The 11,758-nt window shown below is 37.2% G+C and overlaps 1 protein-coding gene across 5 annotated transcripts in view; it reads left to right on the top strand.

Annotated features, from left to right (window-relative positions):
* The first annotated feature begins 413 nt into the window (after positions 1 to 413).
* SCEL (sciellin) overlaps positions 414 to 11,758 on the top strand; it is a 102,697-nt gene continuing 91,352 nt past the window's right edge. For 3 of the 5 annotated variants that reach the window (XM_090258306.1, XM_090258303.1, XM_090258302.1), the window contains exon 1: positions 415 to 552. The gene's annotated coding sequence lies outside the window, so the exon portion shown is untranslated. Of the gene's footprint in view, positions 553 to 11,758 lie in introns of all 5 variants that reach the window. The other 2 variants (XM_090258304.1, XM_090258305.1) reach the window with 1 other exon arrangement.

The following is an 11,758-nucleotide window of genomic DNA, read 5'->3' as shown; positions in this document are numbered from 1 at the left end:
TCACATTTCTGATCTTAGGGTTCTGAAGGACTTTTCTCTCCTAAAGGATCTTGATTCCTATGAGCAGTGTACTTTCTGTGGGTGTTATCTGTACCCCAACCATCAGGCACTATGGGCAGAGAGAGATTTCTCCTACCTTGAGTTTTTTTTTTTTTTAAAGAATCCAAAATAGGTTGGATACTATGCCACCTTGTCAGTGATAATAGTCATATGTGTTGTTAAAAGAGTGATAAAAGCAGCACTTTTTTTTGTTGTTAAACAGGGCCATAAATTATACGAAGAATTCACCCAACAAAGATGGTAGGTCCATGAGTGAGCCTGTTTTAATTGAATTGGTATTTATACAAGGTGACACCCTCTTTCACACCACCCACATCCTCCCTGAATGACTCAGTCGCTGAGGGAGAAGCCTCTGAACTGTTCATTAACACAGTCAGGTAGAGGTGGAAGCTGCACTCGGGAAGCTCCAGGTACACATCAGTTTCAGCTGGAACCACCTGGGGAATCACTGCAGGCTGTTTAGACAAAAAGTCCTGGCTTTCTGCTTGAGAGGTAAGTTGAATTATATTTGCAAACAAAAATATGTCTGCTTTACTTGCATAAGTTTCTCTGTTTTCTAAGCAAATGGTGAAAATTAGATCTTACTGTGTTAACGTTGTCTTTTTTCCAGTTACATCTTGACAACTTTCCAATGGGCTGTTCTGCTTGTTGACAGCTCATTATTCCTTGTGATTTAGATCACATGGCTTTAAACTCCTGGCTATTTTACACATCTGCAGGCATCCCAGAAATAAATGAGAGCCTTTTTGAGTTTCTGTTTGGGAGCTGTCAGCCAGGGAGTCCCGTCCTACATAAGATAGTAAACTCTTTCAGTCACCAGATCAGCACCCCCTGGCCTATTTTCTCAAGTGCCTATAAAAACATTTTTTTAAAAAAGGATCTCCCTGTTTTTATAGGTGATGCTTTTAGTGAAATGATGACTCCTATTGTTTTATAGATAGTAAGTTATATTTGGGGTGTTTTTTTGTTTTTTTTTTTTGACTGCTAAAAACATTACAAGTGACTGAGCTGTGAGAAAGATGCCAAACCTATTCCCCATCCACTCTATTTTCCCTGTTAGGAAAATCGCATATATTGCTTTAATGCACCAAGGAACGGAGCAATTTGGGGTTAAATAGGGTGTGTGGTTTCACAGGGATTCCTGTGCATTTGGTCAGCTTCTCTAAGTTATGCCCTGACTTCTAACTTAAGAATTTATTAATGTGTATGGGGGCAATTTCAATTTCTATTCATATCCTCATCCTGCAAAACCAGTTTTGGAAGCCCTTTGATAAGAATAGAAAAGTTATTTTAGTCAGGCTTTCCTGTATAAATACTAGCTAAATTGACTTGTCTGACTTATGTTCTTTTTCCCCCACCATTTCATTCATGAGAGAGAGCTGCAGGAATCAAATGCAGGGGCCACTAAAAGTTTGCAACTAGCAGCTCTGTGACCTTCAGAGAGGAATTTCCCGTGGTGTCGCCAGGCCCTACTTTAAGTTCTAGAGTTGTCATTGCTTCCTTGTTGACCAAGTCATGTACTGTCTCAGGAGGGTTTGGGGCTCAGTTCCTGAAGGTTTACTGAAGAATTTTATAACTTGGCTTTCAAACATTTATAGTAATCAGATAGCTCAAGTTTAACATTTATGCATTATAATTATACTTTGTATGAAATGTGATCAAATTTAAAACTGGCTTTCACTTCCACAGTTTATAACACATAGTCTTTCTGATATTTGCTGTACTCCAGTGTTTAAAACATCACTTTGAGAAATCCCTTTGAGAAAACAGAGATACCACAGCAGTAAAAATTTCAGTAAAACATTTGGTTGATGCTAAATGTCAGGATAGAAAGGGAATGTAAATAAACAGGCCAGAAATTTTATTAAAATTTTAGTTTTATGTAAATCTTAGATCCAATTGACATCATTTTCAGTTAGGAAAGGCATAGGCTCATCTAGTCTAACTCATGAATTTTCTAGATGAGAACAACAAAATCATAAACATTAAGCAAGTTGTCAAGATCAGAGTAGAAGAACTTGAATGAGAAGCTAAATCACCTACCTGACTTTTGTCTTACTAAAGTTCTGCAATGATTTTTCAAACTTCTTTCACATTAAATATGTAGTAGTAATAACTGAGCTTTCTTCTGCCTTCATAAATGGACTACAAATGATATGGAAGTGAGAATTCTTACCCAGTGATACTTGAAAATTTATTACAGTGTGCATAGTATGACTATGATATTATGGGGTATATTTTTAATGTGTGGTTTATGAAGTCAGGCTTGTTCTTTAGCATACTGATGGGGTTTTAATCTCAGTAACTCTTAGCTCCTCTGTAGGAAGGAAATGCCTTTTATTTCTTTTGCTTGCCTAATTGCTGTGGCTAGGACTTCCAATACTATGTTGAATAAAAGTAGTGAGAATGGGCATCCTTGTCTTGTTCCTGATTGTATAAGCAAGTCTTTCAGCTTTTCACCTTAAAGTATGATATAAACTATCACCCTGTCATATATACCTTTTATGTAAAGGTACACTCCTCTGTACCCACTTGAGAGTCTTTTTCACATTTGGGTATCAAATTTTGTCAAATATCTTTTCTGCATCTATTGAGATAATCAGATGGATTTTTTTTCCTTTTTACTCTTTATTTTGTTAATATGGTATATCACATCGACTGACTTGCTAATGTTGAACCATCCTTGCATCCCTGGAATGAATCCCATTTTATTATGGTGTATGATCCTTTAAGTTTATTGTTGATTTTGGTTTGCTAATGTTTTGTTGGAGTTTTTTGCATTTATATCTTCAGGGACAGCATTATTTCTTTATCTATAATTTTATTTTCTTGGGGTGTTTTTGTATCAGGGTAATGCTGACCTCATAAAATAAGTTTGGAAGAACTGCTTCCTCTTCTGTTTTTTGAAAGAGTTTGAGATGGATTGATATTAATTCTTCTTTGAATGTTTGGTAGAATTTGCCAGTGAAGCTGTCTGCTTCTGGACATTTGTTTGTTGGGAGGTTTTTGATTAACCACAGGAATTTTGACTGCAATACCTGAGACATTTATTTTTCTGGTGACTTTGTAAACAAAACGAAGAGGATATGTTTTGAATGACTGAAATCGTCGGCAGCCGTCCGTCTCGAGAGACGATGGTGTAGCTTCTTAAGAGTCTATCTGCACTGCCGAGAATGGCTGTGCAGTCCGACTCGGGAGTGACACGGTATCTGTCTCCTCCTGTGTTGAATCGACATCTTGCGATGACGCTGGAGTGTCCTCTCCAGTGACGCTGAAGCTACAGAGCCTGGGCAGGGTGATATGGAGGGTCTGCTGTTGCCCATGCAGCAGACCCCCCCTCTCTTCGCAGCTGAAGGGTCCAAGGGAAAGATGGAGTCAATACAGCTTGGCTTCAGGTGCGCCGCAGGAGTTGCCGGTGTTGACTACAACGTCAAACCGCCTTAGGGACTCCGGCTCCGGATTTTCTGTCGGGGTTTACTCCCTTAGCCTTTCCCCTGAAGAGGTATGCCGCAAGGCAGCGGAGGTTTTTTGGAATCAGAGTTTTCCTTCTCTGATGTGCCCTGACTGGAAGATCGAACCAGCGACACTTAGCTCGCAGGCCGACGCTCAATCCACTGAGCCAAACCAGCCAGGTTTGCATATAATTCACTAAACAGTTAACTAAAGCAAACATGACTTAGCTGATAATGTTGCATTTGATTTAGCCATTAACTTAAAGTGTTCTTTGCAAAGAAAGTGATAAAACCTTGTCCAGAAGTCCAAGGGAAATCTTTGTTGGTTTCACTTAGCTTATTGTTGTTATTCTGCTTCTAGGCCATTTGTTGATTTCTTTTCCCTTGCTGAGAACTTTGAAATAAGGGTTTATGTATTCATTGCTGCATATCTGTCTGCAATTGCTTTGTTCACTCTTTACTTAAAAGTCTTTATCAAAGATATTTAAGTGTTTCTAGTTTACTGTTGTAAAAATACATGTGATTTCAGAATTAGGAAAGGTCTTTTTGCAAATGGATGCTTTGTCAAATGACAACTACATTTTTTAGGTTTGCATTATATATTAATTGCTATACTTTTTAGAGATATAAATCATCCTTTTGCTGTGATCATTAATTGGAAGAATGCACTTTATAGCTATCCATTAAAGACAACTGGCTTACTTCTAGACATGAGAACCAATTTGAGTCCTGAATACTCATTGTAATTGTATACTTGAGAGCTCTAAATATCTAAATATTTTATTATGTGTTTCTAGACCCAATTTCTCTGGCCTAAAATGTGATTACATTCCCTTTATATGGAACCTTTGGGAGAAATCAGTGAACTCTAAGCCACACTTTTAAACTGGGATACACGCATCCTGAGAGACTACGGCAGTATTCCAGCAATTGCACAGAAGCTGCAAGATATGCATGGAACATCTACATTGAGAGTTAATTTTAGTTAAAACATTTTGCAGAAAACTGTTCACCTAAAACTCGCCCTCTTCCCTACCCCTTCCCAGCATGCTCTCTTTTGTCTTCAGTTAGAAGTTTGAAAAGAGGCTGGAATCCAGATAGATGTGGATTGAATCATGACCCCTCATTAGCGGTGGGTAACTTTGCATGGTTATGCTTGTCTCACAGCACCAGCAAATGAAAGGAAAATTTGGGGTTCTTAGTGATATATATGTCATATATATATATATCATATGATATAATGTAACATTTTATATTACTATTTCTTTCATAATAGCACTAAGAAATGTAAAAAATCAAGAAAAAAATTCTGCAAGAAAAATGTGGTACTCACATGAAGAAAATAAAAGTATTTACTAAAAGACATAAAGATTTTCTTGAATAAAAGCTCCTTTGAGCACTGGTCCTGGATTGACAGAGTGAATATAACAAATGTCAGCTCCTCCCAAACCATTATATAGGATTCATGCAATTCTAATAAATAGTCCCAATAGAATATTTATCTCAATATTTTGGAACCATACAAAATGATTTTAAAGTTTATCTGAAAGAAATGAATAAGTGAACATAGTTAACAGAACTTCAGCAAAGGAAACTAATCAGGGATGTTTGCACTAGATATTAAAATGGATTATTAAAAAAGAATAATTAATTGATTTCTTGAATAGAAAAGACAACTAAAACCATATTCTAGACTATATGAGAGTTTAATATGTGACAAACGAAGAATCATATATCAGTGAGCACCAGCCATTACCAAAGTAAAGCCATATAGATTAGAGAGGAAAAAAGTGTGAATATTTAACTAATCTCATTTGTCCAACAAATATTCCTCTGTAATTGATTATGTGCCAGATGCTATGTAAGTTTTTGAAATCCAGCTGCAGAGAAGATGATCTTGATTATGCTCTCAAGATGTATGTGTGTGTGTGTGTGTGTGTGTGTGTGTGTGTGTAGGGGGTAGGGAAAGAATATCCAGCCACACAAACAGGCAGTCTGTACAGTGATATTGTAAAGAAGTACCCTTTGCTATTTGAATACTTAGTAGGGCCTGGGGAGGTAGGCGTGGAACAGGCTGGGATGATGTCACTGAATGCTTCCAGGAGAATACCTAATGCATGACTTCTAGTAGAAGTCTTTCCTGACAGAGATTAAGCAGTGAATGAAATGTTTTAGACACAATGAATAACATGAGCTCAATGGCTTAAAGGTGACAAAAAGAATGGAGCCCTCAAGGAGCTGTAATGACTCACTATAGCTGAATGAAGTTAGAATTTGAGTGAAAAAATGGGAAGTGAAAAAAAAATGAGGCTGGAGAGTATGGACTGGTAAACCTTACTAATAATTTGGATTTTATCCTGACAAAAATAGAGCACCATTGAAGAGTTTTAAGCAAGGTGTTGACTGCTGTGGCACCAATGAGAGTGGATTAGAAGAGAGCAAACCTAGAAATTGGAGATGTAGCTGGGAAGCTGTTAAAGTAGTAAGAGTATGGTAACTGGAATTTGTGTCTTGAAAATAAAGAGAAATGCAATCCATAGATACATAGAAGGAGGGTTGTAGGATTTGGTGGATTTAGAGGTCAGAAAGTCTCATGACTGGGTTACAGGGATTTTTAAAGAGTACAAGACTCTGTAAGAGGAAAGGCAGAGAATGCAAACTAGAAAGCTGCTGACCAAAAAAGAAAATCACAATTAGAAGCTCAATGAAAAACTGCGGAAATATAGATGAGTATTTCTGATAAACAAAGAAAATAAGAAAGTAATAAAAAACCCATAATAATAACCAATGTAAAATTAGAAAATATGCAATTGAAACAAAAACAACATTATCATCTATGAAATTATTAAAGAGATTAATAAATGATCATTCAAACCTGGCAAACATATGGGCACTCATGTGGATTATAAATTTCTGTAAAGTTTATGGAAAGAAATTTGAAAATTTGAAAATAGGGATCAGGAACATTTTTAAAGTTATACTCCTTGGCAAGTAATTTCAACTTAATGAATCAATTCAAAGGAAATAACCAGAGATGTGTTCAATGATTTTTGTATGGTTTTGTTGCAAAAAAAGGAGAAGAATTAAATTGTATTAATAAATAGACTTATAAGAAGGAATATTCTGTAATTGCAGAAGAGATAATTTTTAAGTGGTATTGAACAATGTGTACCTGTAGGATCTAATAGGCAAGAAAATAACAATGATTGATGAAAGGTGTCTGATTTTTCTTTGTGTTCTCTTGTATTTTCTACACTCTCTTTAATGAGCATGTGTGACTAATATGATGAAAAAGACATAAAATTGCTTATATATAAAATTGGGATAAAGAATGACCACATGACAGAAATGTTGTGAGTATGAAATATGATAAAGTATTTAAGATAACTAACAGGGTTATGGCCCAAGGTTTGTGGTCAAAATTTGGGTTTTCACTCATTTAACAAATATTTTCAGTTAGAACTAGCAGGTTTGTGAGGGACTCTGATGATAGATAATGTTTATTAGATAGCATTCTTATTAATGAATATTAGGCCAGCGTTTTTCTCAAATGAAACAGGCAACTATCTCAGAGAGTAGGATACTTTATGCTAATATTTAATATTACCATTTTGCAGAAAAATAGCTGGTGATAACATGGGTGGGTGAGGGTCTTTTATCAAAATTAAGAACCAACAGTAAGAAATTTTTATGGTTGGTGGTTCTCAGACTCAGAAAACTGGTAGCATATAGACCTCTGGCTAGCTAAACTGTTTCCTCTGTGTTACATTCTTAACTTTTTCACCATCAAGAGGCAAGTTTTCCAATGTTAAACTCAGACTGTAAGGCCATGTGACTAAAGAAATGGTCAATTTACAACCATTACAAGACACAGGATGGCGGAGGAGTAGGTAGAAGCTACTCTAACCTTCTCCTACGCCCAGTCTGGAATTACAACTTACAACCATTGCAGCAGGTTAAATGAGTCTGCCAGCCTGATTATTTTTGATTTCCTTCTACAATGCATATTTAGAATAAACATGGTCCATTAATTTAAATGGACTTATTGACATTTACTCTTCATGAAGCCCTGTTTGTTTCCTCCTTAGATAATATTTCATGTTCTTTTAGGTAGTAACTAGTTGTTTTATTTATATTCTAGAAGATAATGCTTCTGTTCATTGGTTTGTAATTATTGCATCTCACATATTCTTCTATTGAAAATGGTTTAATAGAATTTGTCCTTTTGAAGTTTTTAGGAGTTTTCCCTATTACCAGTGATTTCTGACATTCAAATGCTAGTGATTTTAGCACTATTATTAGTCTATGAAACCCTCAATACTTTTCATACACAAAGGTGAATACCACCAGGGTGTGTGTACGTATGCTATTTCCAATATTTTTGCTGTATTTCTTTCCTTATTCTTAATTAGCTTTTTAATATTTTCTATCATTATAAACATTTCCCCTAGGTGACTATTTATATTTGGTCTTTTCAATAAAGACATTAATTTACATAAGCTTTTTAGAAGCTTGATAAATTGATTAGAAGAGTTGGGAGCAGTTAAAATATTCAGTTATCACTTGTTCTGATCTCATGAGACTTTAGTAAAATGATCAAAGAAAATCTGCTCCAAATCTCACTCTTAGTTAAGGTCTATCGCGAATCTGTACTGTAAAGGGAATGTCATTCTTCTCACCCTTCCTTTCAGTCTGGTAACTGTGTACCTGTTGGCCCCTTTTTGTTTCCTGGGCTTCTGCGACAGGAACTTTGGTATCAGGCTGGTTTGGGTTAGAATCCCAACGGCACAGTAGCTATGTAACCTTAGGCAAACTACTCACCCTAAAACCTCTCTCCAGAAAGCGTTAGTTTCAACCACTTCCAAGTCCTGCTCTAGTCTTCTACAAAAAGACTCTGACTTCATTGAAACCATTGGTCAAAAAGTTTCACTTAGGTTTACAATGAGAATAATAATAGTGTTTGGCTCAGTGGATTGAGTGTCGGCCTGCGAGCTAAGTGTCGCTGGTTCGATCTTCCAGTCAGGGCACATCAGAGAAGGAAAACTCTGACTCCAAAAAACCTCCGCTGCCTTGCGGCATACCTCTTCAGGGGAAAGGCTAAGGGAGTAAACCCCGACAGAAAATCCGGAGCCGGAGTCCCTAAGGCGGTTTGACGTTGTAGTCAACACCGGCAACTCCTGCGGCGCACCTGAACCCAAGCTGTATCGACTCCGTCTTTCCCTTGGACCCTTCAGCTGCGAAGAGAGGTGGGGTCTGCTGCATGGGCAACAGCAGACCCTCCGTATCACCCTGCCCAGGCTCTGTAGCTTCAGCTCCACTGGAGAGGACACTCCAGCGTCATCGTAAGATGTCGATTTGACACGGGGGGAGACAGATACCGTGTCACTCCCGAGTCGGACTGCACAGCCATTCTCGGCGGTGCAGATGGACTCTTAAGAAGCTACACCATCGTCTCTCAAGACGGACGGCTGCCGACGACGACGAATAATAGTGTCATCCTTAAAGCACTGTGTGAGTCTTACATGAAATAGTACATATAAATTTTAGCTCAAATAGCTATGACTGTCACATGATTCAGAATATCAGGAGTCAGAACAGAATCCTCTTTTGTCTTTTTCTCTTCTTTCTCCTCTATTTTGTTCATTTATTTTTGTTCCCCTTGTTTTCCTTTTCTATCTTGCTTTTCATATTCTTTTTTCTTTTTGCCCCAGTTAATCTGGCTTCTTTGCTCATATAATCTTTCTTAAGAGAAAATTAGTAAGGAATGGTAAAGATATTATTATAAGGCAAGCCAAGAGATGCTTTGCCCTTGGGTGAGACTACAAATTTTTTATGTCTAGAGAACCCAAAAGATGAAGAATAAGATTGTAATTTAACTGGGAGGTGGCCCAGGGAATTCTTGGAATTGGGACTGGGATTGGGCTATGGTAATAGCAGATTACCTAATGGGTCTGTATGGTCCCAGGGAAGTGCTATTATTAAAAAGAGAAATATAGTAAAGAAAATTGAGAAAGATGATAAGGATATAAAGAAAATCTGAATAGAAGACAAAGTTTAAAAATAGGAGATGTTTGACAGTTTCAAATACATCCAAAGAGAACTAAGTATTTATGATTTAGAACTTCAGATGAGGAGTTTCATCTAAAACCTAAAGACAGATGTCTTTGGGCAGAAGTGGTAGGTAGTTGGCCAGAAGTTGCAAAGTTTCTTTTTTCTTCTGTCCGAATTGACTTTGACATCGTGGTTTCACATCAGAGTTTCCAACAGTGTAGTCAACGCTTTAAAGGGAAAGAAGGTTTTTGTAGTTTCCAGCATAATAAAGATACACAGTTTTCATACATATTTGCCCATAATATTCCACATTTAAAATACAGTCGCTGGTGTCTGCCGTTGTTAGTCATATGGACTGGGAACAGCTTTTGGAGGAGCCAAGCAAGATTAGAGTTTCATTTTTCTTGTCAGAAGTTAAAAACTTAATTAGAATGAAACTGAATGAGCACACTTAGAAATAAGCCCAGCTGTCTGAATTAAGGCTAGTAAAGTGTCATTATTTGGGTGTTGAGTAGATTTGAAACTCAGAATAACGTCAGTCCCTAAAATAAGTAATACCTTTGAAGAATAATATAAAATTAATACTTTGCTGCACATATTTCTTAATATTACCTATTTGAGAGGTTTGTAATCTCTAATTCACTCTATAAAAGGCTATTTTTTGACAACGGCATTATTCACAGAAACATATGCTGTTGATCCATTTTTAATATCAAGAAATATCCATGTATAAAAAATACTGCTTTATTGTCTGGGCGAGATGAAAAGAGTTCCACTGCAGTAAAAGTTCTGCGGAATTAGGGGTTGATGAAATAGGGGCTTGTATTTTAGCAGTTCTAGATTGGAGTTTCTAAAAATTGTTCTGGGGCCACCCAGTGGGTTCTCATGAGGAGATGGTTAGGGTAAAATGGCTTATGGGTTCTAAGGAGAGAAAAAAACCCAAGCAGGTGGGACCAAGAAAGGTTGTACAGGAAATGTAGGAGAAATACACATCTATTTGGTGTGAAACATTTTACTTTCTCACAACGATGGTCATTTGCATTAAAAAACTTCTGCATACTTATTAAGCGATTAATGCCTAAAATGAGAATACACTATAGTTTCCTTTCTCATTTACCTTCTGTCATTGAATAGGAAAGAGTATAAACTATTATCAAGCTATCTAACAAGGCTATAGATCCAGGGGTAAGGGAGTGGTCACTCATCAGTGCTGTTCCTCCCAGCTACTCTCCCATTATCTTCCATTTTGGGGGACTCCAAGGCTTTCCGTGAGTGTCTGGCATTGACCATCTCACATGGTTCTTTAAGCATCATAGAGTATGGTGTGCTGAGAAGAGCCCATGGGGCTGTAGTCCTCTATTACTTCTAGTTCCTGGTTGTGCCACTTACTTGGGCAGGCTATTTAACTTCTCTGAGTTTTGGGTTCCCATAATTAAATACAATAATACTCACCTGGGGGAATTAAATAAGATAACATGCATTACACATATGGCACAATCTGAAACACATAGTAGAGACTGAACAAGTAATCCTTGCTGGGAACATCAAACAAATAAACATATTGTTAGAAATAGTATTTTACTAATAAATGAGGCACTGATATCTTATATGTTTTAGACCTTCTATTTGCTCCACAATGGCTTCATTATGGGTAGAAAGAATATTAGGCTTGAGTAAATGAAATATGGAAATATAATCTCTTGAACAAATTAGGAGGTTTAGTTTTCTCTTGCAAGGAGTTCAGAGATTGATAATCCAGGGCTATTGTGGCAGCTCTATGACACTGTCAAGGAACCAGGCTCCTCCTAACTTCCTGCTCTGCCACTGTTTGTGTTGACTTTAGTCCTTAGGGTTAGTCCATGGACCCAAGTTGGCTGTGCCTACCTTCTGCAGGGATACTAGTTTCAAAGAAGAGGAAAGGTGAAGCCAAAAGGCCAAGGGACTTTCATGCAAGAGGCAACATGATGATAAAACTGGGAAGGCAAGTGGGTTTGTTGGGAACTATTCCTAGAAAAGTTATCAGAGACTCTGGGGTGGAGCTAGTGAGGTGTTATAGGATACCCAAGTCTATTAATTGGCAGGAAGAAAGAGGTTAAGAGCCATGTGCTTGTTTGGAAGTCTTATCTCATTTGATTCCACTTAGTTAGGCCTTCTGGAGAATGCCTAGCTACCAAAGGCAGGAAACTATCAGACCC

The sequence above is a fragment of the Furipterus horrens genome, unplaced genomic scaffold (assembly GCF_987537825.1).
Source record: "Furipterus horrens unplaced genomic scaffold, mFurHor1.1.pri manual_scaffold_12, whole genome shotgun sequence".
In the NCBI taxonomy this organism is placed as follows: Eukaryota; Metazoa; Chordata; class Mammalia; order Chiroptera; family Furipteridae; genus Furipterus; species Furipterus horrens.
This window is presented reverse-complemented; position numbering and strand designations above follow the sequence as displayed.